The following is a 9,118-nucleotide window of genomic DNA, read 5'->3' as shown; positions in this document are numbered from 1 at the left end:
AATGTTTGCATTAGTTCCGGAGAAAGTTAAATTTGGAAAAAATCATGAAGTATTCTGATCACGAAACTGATGATGTCGTTTACTCGATCCAGGTTAACATCAGGATTGTGTAAACACCCATCTCTGTCAAAGTGTGGTTACTTGTCATATTGGTGTCCGTAATGTTTAACATAGACTGACAACACCGGAATCGATGATCTGATACTATACGCAGATTAAGTGCGGTGACTGTACATGTTGGTGTCTGCAATGCTTGACATAGCCTGGCATTTATAAGTATGAAAAAAGAACTATTTAAAATATGTTTTTGGATTTTAATGTCCCTTATCAGATTGCAAGAAAGTAAGCAAGATTTGATTGGTTCATCTTTGCTAAACAAGCTGGTTCAAGTTAGAATCGATAATAAGTCGATACTAGCACTAAAGATTGATGTTTTGCGGTAGCGATTTGTACTTATCACAAACGATTGGTGGCAGCACTGACGATTGGCATAGTTACAATTTCTGTATTTTACAAATAACACAAGCCATACTCGTTTAACACTATCGACTGACATTAAAACCTATAATTGATATTAAGCGCTATCGATCTGTCTCAGAACACCAGCGATTTACAACTGGCGCTTTTAATTGGAGTCTTACAACGGCGATTGGTGGAACAACACAAGCGATTGAGGCTTAGGGCTAATGATTGAACATTTTTTAGAGCGGAGACTAAATTGATTTTAAAACACGATTTGTTGATAGCTCTAACGATTGAGTTTCATCACTAACGAGTGATAATTTTGGCACAAATGGCTCTCCATACTTTCCATGTTGGTATTTGTAATGCTTCACAGAGACTGACAACACCGGCATCGGTGATCTGATTACCACGCAGATTAAGTGCGGTGACTTTACATGTTGGTGTCTGTAATGCTTGACATAGACTAGCAACACCGGCATCGGTGATCTGATTACCAACCAGATCAAGTTCGGTGACTTTACATGTGGGTGCCTGTAATGCTTGACAAAGACTGACAACACCGGCATCGGTGATATGATCATGACCCAGATGAAGTTCGGTGACTTTACATGTTGGTGCCTGTAATTCTTGACAAAGACTGGCAATGCCGGCATCGGTAACCTCCCCACCACTCAGTTCAAGCGTGGTGATTCTATTCCATTCAGATTCCTCCTCTGCATTGAGCGCACCAAAAACATGTAATGTAAAAGACACAACAGGGCAGTCCACATACGCCATCCCGACGCGAGAAAGATCAAAACGTCCATTACGTATGCAGAATATGTCGTGAAATCTCCTTACTATTCCCTTAGCAAACTTGATGTCTTCGTATTGTAGGAGACATTTAGAAATTAAAAGCCCCCTTGTGCATTCATCTGCTGATAGGTCGTTGCTGAGAAATTTGTTGATAATCAACTTTTCCACAAATTCGTTGTCTTTTTGCTTGGACAAAATATCCGACATAAATAGAACTACTTCTGTAGACACATGTCTGGGGGGATTGTTCTTGTCTTTACAAACCAACGAGCCGCTAAGTACTCTTGGACAGTCAAGTGTGTAAAAAAAAAATGTTTAGTCGTCGTAGAAAAAGATTTTCTGAAAGGAGGACCGCAATGAAGAAGACCGCTTCCACACAGCCTTTCAAACTCGTGTAAGTCAAGAGTTTTCAAATCCTCTTTAAGGAAAAGAAACCTCCTCTCCAGAAGTAGTTGAGCAGCCAGCTCTGATAATTCATCCAGAGTCTCTTCGGGAGAGGCTCTTTTCTTTTTATCGTGCTTTTGCACGAACATGTTGACCACTTCATCATAAAGGTCACTTGTTTTCACCGGGAGAGGATTATTATTCTTTGATTGCTGTAGAGTATATTCAAAGTAGGAGCACATAAGAAAACACAGCACAGGAATGTGGGCAAAGCTGATAAGATTGACATTCTTTGTAATGTGGTCAATTACAATATTTTTCATTCGGTCGTTGTTTTTAAAATACTTTGCAATGTATTCTTTTACTTGTGGCTCGGAAAATCCTGTAATTTCAACGTATCTATCAAAATAGATGTCTTTGGCTTTTATTTTGTCAGATTCATCCGGTCTTGACGTGATCATGACGACTGAACCTCACAGTATTTTTCCTTTGATAAGCTTGGCACACAGTGCTGCTACTGGCATTTTCTTTTTGGCGTTATTTGGGTACTTTTCATCTGAATCACTAGCAATGTACTCTTGGTGTGAACACTCGTCATACCCGTCGATTATAATCAAAACTTCTTCGGAATGATGAACAATGTACACAAATATAGAGTCGTCGATGTTTGAGTGGTCGTCTAGCACTGAGGATCGGTTTAGGATATCCTCCAAGGTAACAGGGTTGTCCCCCAAGTAGATTAAGCTGACGGAACGTAAGTAAGTATGCGAACTTAAAATCAGGTACTTCTGCATTTGCTCCGGATCGAAACAATTTGTTGTCAGCCCAATCTCTGATCACCTTTTGACAAAACAGTGTTTTACCAATGCCTGCCTTTCCAGTGATAAGAACAGATTCAGGTTGTTTTCCGTCAGTTGGGATGAAAATTTCTTGAGAGCTTTTAATTTGCTTTCCACCAATTTGACCATACTGGCGAAGGCGTTCTTTTCTTTTCACATCAAGATCCTCGACTGGTTTTCTTCCATGTTGCATGAGGATGTTGGTGAATATGTGATCTCTTCTCACATTGGACATGGCCGGTGAGGCATTAGCGAGGTACTCGGTTTGGCTTCTTATTGATTCTTTTAACGCATCGGAGTATTCTGCTACAGCTGAAAAGAAAACCGTTACCTCCATTTATTTTAATAAACTATTCATGTACTAACTTTTTCAATGCTCGACGAAGAGTCATTGAAACGCGATTGTTTCATTGACTATCACACTCGCTGAGTTTTGCTTTAATTAGGCTTTCCAAAGGTGCAAGTTAATCTCGAATCCGTTCGCAATTAATTGACACCAAATTCCGACAGACCAATTGAAAAAGCGTAGCAAGGGGTTGGTGTAAATTATTTCATTCTTAATAATATGCCTGCAAACATTTCAGAACGCTCATTAGATGAGAACACGTTAATTAATCCCAAACAGCGCAGAAAGTTGGAATTGATCGTAGACAGATGAAACAGTTTGATTGCTAGGAGAGTCAAAAGCGTAACAAAATAAAATAGCCGAGAGGTTAGGGGAAGGTAACAATCTTTTTAATCCAGAGTTTGATGAAGAATGCAAAAAATAAAATACAAAACAAAGCACAAACAACTGGCCAAAAGTCTAGAAGGTTTGTGCATTGAAAAAATTTGAATCGGAGGCCCTTAACAAACTTCTTGTGGAATTTCACGCAATAGTTTGTAGGAAAGACGAGGAAGATTCCGGAATTCCGGAATCCAGCACTCACAGCGTGGAATCCAGAATCTAATACTGTTCTGGATTACCTTACATGAGGCGTGGGATATCTTTCTTGTACTGATTATTGCTGTCGACCGATACCTAAGAGACTAAGAGTGCAAAAATCCGATTGTTCGTGACGGTGAGTATAAAATCTCGACCCAAATTTTTGGGGAAAAGCCTGACTACTCCAGTACAAGGTAAAGGCAAGCGGCCGAACCAGCGAGCCATAACATGGAAAAAAAAAAAGGAAAGAAAGAAACAACTAAAGAGGAAAAAAGAGTCATATTATGCTTTTGTATTATTAAAAAGTATTCGCATGTTTTTTTTTCGTGCAATTCGGGATAAAGCAGCACTTGTAAATTTTATTTAAATACTAAAAATTGCTCTCGCCCGACAGGCTCGCGCAATTTGTTCGCTTTTGAAAAATTTGCTGGCGCTGTTTCATCCTAACTTTTACTCTAAATCATGTGATTACCAGCACTAACCGACCCATTTCGGTAGCGGTTCCAGGAATTTGTGGTACGGGAGGAACTAGCTTTGACTTAGAAAACTTTTTGTGTGTGTGTTTACGCCAGAGGCCTTAGTACACTTAGTGGAGAGAATGCTTCCTGTCGTCTCCAGTTCATCAAGAATTTTAGCTTTTTCCCATTTCTTTCTTTCGACGAACCCGACCAGGCAAATACTGTAGGACTTACTGCAGTTTTTTTGGTGCAAATAACCTTGGCAGGGAATCTATTTGAACTGTGAGTTCTCTTTACTCCTCGCATGAGGAATAAAAAAATAGATAAATAACTCGCTTATCACCCAAAAAATTCATGGAAAAGCCAACACCTGGTCTTTTTTCCAATTTCGGGTCAGAGAGAAAGGGGTCAGTTCTAGTGGAAGATATTTCTGAGTTTGAGCTCTTGTTAAAGGTAGGCATTCTATAATACTAAAATGAACTGATTGTTAAATTGCTTATCACCCTTATCACCCTCTGATCAGAGGCCCTTCAATCTTCCTCTTCAAGTTTCCTTTCTCAAGAAAGATCAAAAGGCCGTGCATAGATTTTACCGTCAATACACAATACCTTTGTCTTCTGCTTTCTTTATAGGGTTAACGATTGCTTCCTTTAATTCATCCATGCTTTTACCAAACTGCTCTGTCATTTCACGTAGGCTTTTACCAATTTCATCCAATTTTTCTTTGATGCTGACTTCATCCATGATGCACTGTTTAAGAAGCTCTTTGTAGTGTTCTTCGAAATCAGGGTCCATGCATTCCTTCTTCAGATCATCAATGGCACTTCGATAACCAGTTCCTCCTAGTCTCACCAATGAATCTTGGATGTCCTGCCAGTATTGATTGAATGTTGGGTCATCAACTGAGGAGTTGCTGACATGACCATAAACTGTGTTTCTGTAGCACTTGATATGAACGATATCTGCCTCGAAGGTTGTGTCTGTGGCAGGAGGAAGTGTATCCCAGCCTGTCGCTGGAGGAGCAAGACCACAAATGTTCCTCAGCAAGACCATAAGAAGAGTTATATCGAAATTCTTCGATGAAACTGAGGATCTGACAGCAGGATACAGTTTGCCCCATTGTAGGTGATTTAACACTTTCTTTTTCAGTGATTGTAGCACTGTATGGACTGGAGGACTGGACAAAACTGTGTCTAGGTTACCGGTTGGACGCTTCTTTTCAAATGCTTCTCTCAGGACATCTGATCCGACATCCACCAGAAGCCTGCACAGCCGGGCGTAATTGGTTGTCTCTTTTGACGAATGAAACGAAGGTGCTGCAGCGGTGGCCATGAAGAAATACCGGATCGTTACTAAGAAAAGGTATATGACTTTTTAACCAAGAAATTTGCTTGCTGCTTTTTCGTCAGTCTCCCAGGTCCAGCACTGAAAGAATGAATAAGATATTCGATTTCAAAACCAATTGACTCGCACAAATATTTTCATTTGCAAAAGTGTTCGTTATATCTCAAGGTCACCAAGGGTATTGCATTAAACTGATTTTGAGTACCTCTGGAGTACTGATTTCTCTTTTAAAATTGCTTGCAAATGCTTCTCGAATCTGCTTTTGCGTGACTTAAAAAAAAGCGTGACATATGGCCGTTTCACTTAGTGTGAAAATCAAACTGGCCTTTTCTACAGATCCGAGTAGAACTCCTTCCTTTTAGCCGGCGCACTTTCCATACACGTAAAGTAGGGGAATTTAGGGCAGCATTGCAGGGTTTTTGGCTGATAGCTTCCTAATTTCAATCACCAGCGTGTTTTGCAATGTATTCAAATATTGAAATAAAGTAAAGAGAAGATAAAGGTTGATCGCATCTGGGAAAAAAGAATTTCTTCGGATTCGGAATTCCACCAAAACAATCCGTATGATCATACTCCTTTACACTTCTCTTTTGTTTAACCTGTGGCTGTCGGAAATGAGACTAAAAATCTGCTATTTTTCTATTAGTTTACAGCAACATTTGCAATTTAGCCTCTGCTTCTTTGGTTGGTTCCTCCATGCTTCGCGAGTCCCGTCGGAGGTGCCACTGTGTCGGAAATGAGACTAAAGAATCTGCTATGTTCCGAAACTTCGCGTTTTATTTATGAAATCAACTTGATATCTCCCTCCCTCCCTCCCTCTCTCACGCTCCGGTCTCTCTCATTTTTAAATATATAATGTGATCCGATTGTTCAATCATCTGTCACTTATCGCAAAAAATCAACCGGAAATCAATTAACGCTGAATAATCTCTCACATGGCAAAATTCTTGAATTAAACTCGATCTACATCGTAAAGGAGGTTATCGTTCATCGTGATGGTAAGTAAAAACAAACTGTGTAATCGTTTGTCTCACGATGTAGTCAGTTCAGATGTAGGTCGCTGAGGTAATTTTTAGCTCATGTCAAGTCAATTTAACGGTAGTCTAATTCTTAGCTTTCTGTGTACAATGTTCACTGACAGCACCTCGTGCAATTTTTTCCCCCGTTCACGCTGTATTGTGCTTCACTTGTTTATCTGCTGCCACTTCGTTCTCATGAGGCTCTACCCACATAATAGGTGGCAATCGAATTGTAGAATAAGTTACATGTACACAATTTATCTCCTGAAAGTAAAAAGGTTGTCGTGAGGATAACATCATTTATCGGTGATGAATATCTAACCAGTTTGATGTCCTTTTATGTTTATCAATGTCATCGATAGCATTTTTTGCGAAAATCGGGTTCCGTTGACAATTATGTCTTAGGATAATAACATACGTATTGAGTAATTTCCTTAGAAAAAAATCAATTTATCATTTGAAATATTATCGAAGCCCAAAAACGCACGGATATAAGAGTAAACATATGACTAGATTAAGTTTATGATAAATTGTTTAATCGTTTGTCTCACGATGTAGTCACTTGGGATGTAGACCGCGACGTTTAGACCGCTTGCTGCTTGTCTTCGTCAGGCGATGGGGTCGATGCAATCGCATTAGATAGCCTTGATACAAATGGTTACCGAGTTTGTCGAAATCATTCGACTAAAATCGATTCATGTGGTTGCGTAACGATTAAAATCGAAGTCCTGGTATAGTCCTGATACGTGACAGATCACTCACAAACACGACACGATTAGAAACTAAAAATAACAATATAAACATAAAAGGACATAAAAGGACCGTTAAATTGACTTGGCATGAGCTAAAAATTACCTCAGCGATTTTTTCACAAATGGTGAATACTGCAATCTTGTGTGATCCAAAACGTATTGTGGTAAAATTTCCGCACAGCCCCATACTTCATTATGCATTCAGTTCTTGAATAGAGAAAACAATGACTAAAACAATACATTGCCATTGGGAAAACAGATTTGTTTAACAATAGTATGGGGCTGTGCGGAAATTTTACCCGTATTGTTATTTTTAGTTTCTAATCGTGTCGTGTTTGTGAGTGATCTGTCGCGTATCAGGACTATACCAGGACTTCGATTTTAATCGTTGCGCAACCACATGAACCGATTTTAGTCGAATGATTTCGACAAACTCGGTAAGATTTAATCGATCGTTCGACTGTATGAGCCATTTTCTTCACCCTTAGTGACTTCTTTTAATGGTCAATTCAGCCTGTGTGCGGGCTAAAATAAAGACGGTCGTGAAGGTAAAATGCTTGCTAGCGCAGCGTAGATTCACTTGAGGTCGTAACGATGTGTCTATTACAAGTTGTAATAGACAAAAAGAACGTATTCAAACTGAAACCCGACTCAATATGGAATAATCTACAAACTCTTATCTCCAAAGGTTGACTTGAGAGCTCTCACTCGGAGGCCCACTTGCAATTGGTTTGCGGTCATGGAAGCATAACGATTTCACCTGGTTATATTATCAGCTCCCTGCAACATGCGTTAATTTAGGTCAGTCAGGCTTCGATGTCTCAGCAGTCATCAGAATAGAAAAAAGTTGGTTGAGATAAAAGTTTGTCCATTTGCGGCCTAAGATGAAATCTCGTACTCGAGCGGATTTCATCGTCAAATGACGCAGACAATTTCAAGGAGGGGTATTCGGTGAACTCACTCTTGCAGTTTCCAAACACTAACCTTTGCTCTGCGCTATCAATAGTTTCCGTCACATCTTAACGCTTCTATGGAGATTGACTTTCTACTGGACACATTCATCACAGAGTAGTAGCTCCACTTGCCGCAGGTTTTGGGTGAAATTTTGCTTCTGATTGTTTTGGCGTGTCGGACTGCGTGACATGGAAAGACTAGAACTACAGTAACCATGGATACCTTTGACGTAAATGACGCAGACTACAGAACAGGCGTCGTTGTTGCATTTTCGAGTATTTTTTAGGGCCTGTTGACATAGAGATGGGGGACCCCAGGTGGGGTGAGGTAACCCGCCTAGCCGTGGTCGAAAAATAAAACACGTTTACATACAATCTTACAACCCCGGGGTGCTGGGGTGAGGTTTCTTGAGGTTTTTGTTGCGCTTGCAATTAAGGAGTTTGAGCAGAGGCGTCCCAAGCTCACATCTCGAGAAAGACGAAAGATTAATTCTCGGACACACACATATATTTATTCATGAAAGCGTCACGCGTTGTTTTACGCGGTGTTAGGTTACGCGAGGAACCGTTGACTTCATACGTTATACGGAATAGTTTGGGAAACGAAATATGGCCGATTTACAAAGCTAAATATTCCGAAATGCGAACATTTTACACTCCTTGTGTGTCCGTTGCGGTTTCTGGCAGGCCCTTAATAAAAAAAAAAAATAAAATAAAAACTAAAAAAAAACTCTGTTAGAGAGTGAAATGGTATGTTGCTCTCACTTATCACCGCATTTGGGTTTGTATCTCGCACCAATCAGATTGCCGCACAAGGGTTTATATCTCACACCAATGATATCACAACATTCGGATGTCTTGCACCAATCACAGCGTTTAGTCATTCACACCAATCACAGCGTTTTCTCGTACCAATCATATCACAGCTTTCTTGCAAATGATGTCATGTGAAATCAGGTGGCTGTGCACAAAGAATGGCAAAAACAATAACTTTGGGGCTAATTTTGACAAGTGTAATGGTTTGTAGCCTTCGCGAGGGCCTCGTTGATTAAGATCGAGATTTATCGGGATATGAAAGGTTCGAATTTAACCTTTTTGTATCATTATCCAGGCAGTGAGGCCTGGGTTTAAATTTCGGCTTTCTTTTTCCTTTTTTTTTTTTCCTCGTTCAGCCTGAAATCGCC

At 40.0% G+C, this 9,118-nt stretch overlaps 1 pseudogene across 1 annotated transcript; it reads right to left on the bottom strand.

Moving 5' to 3' along the window:
• Nucleotides 1-293: 293 nt before the first annotated feature.
• Nucleotides 294-5,380, bottom strand: LOC149045339 (NACHT, LRR and PYD domains-containing protein 3-like; annotated as a pseudogene). The gene is made up of 2 exons (XR_016187110.1): nt 4,475-5,380; nt 294-2,795 (listed from the first exon to the last, which is right to left on the bottom strand). The product of XR_016187110.1 is annotated as an NACHT, LRR and PYD domains-containing protein 3-like (transcript).
• Between the last annotated feature and the right edge of the window lie 3,738 nt (nt 5,381-9,118).

Source organism: Pocillopora damicornis, chromosome 5, assembly GCF_964200805.1.
Source record: "Pocillopora damicornis chromosome 5, jaPocDami1.2, whole genome shotgun sequence".
In the NCBI taxonomy this organism is placed as follows: domain Eukaryota; kingdom Metazoa; phylum Cnidaria; class Anthozoa; order Scleractinia; family Pocilloporidae; genus Pocillopora; species Pocillopora damicornis.
The sequence above is the reverse complement of the archived record's forward strand: the minus strand, read 5'-3'. Positions and strand labels throughout refer to the sequence as shown.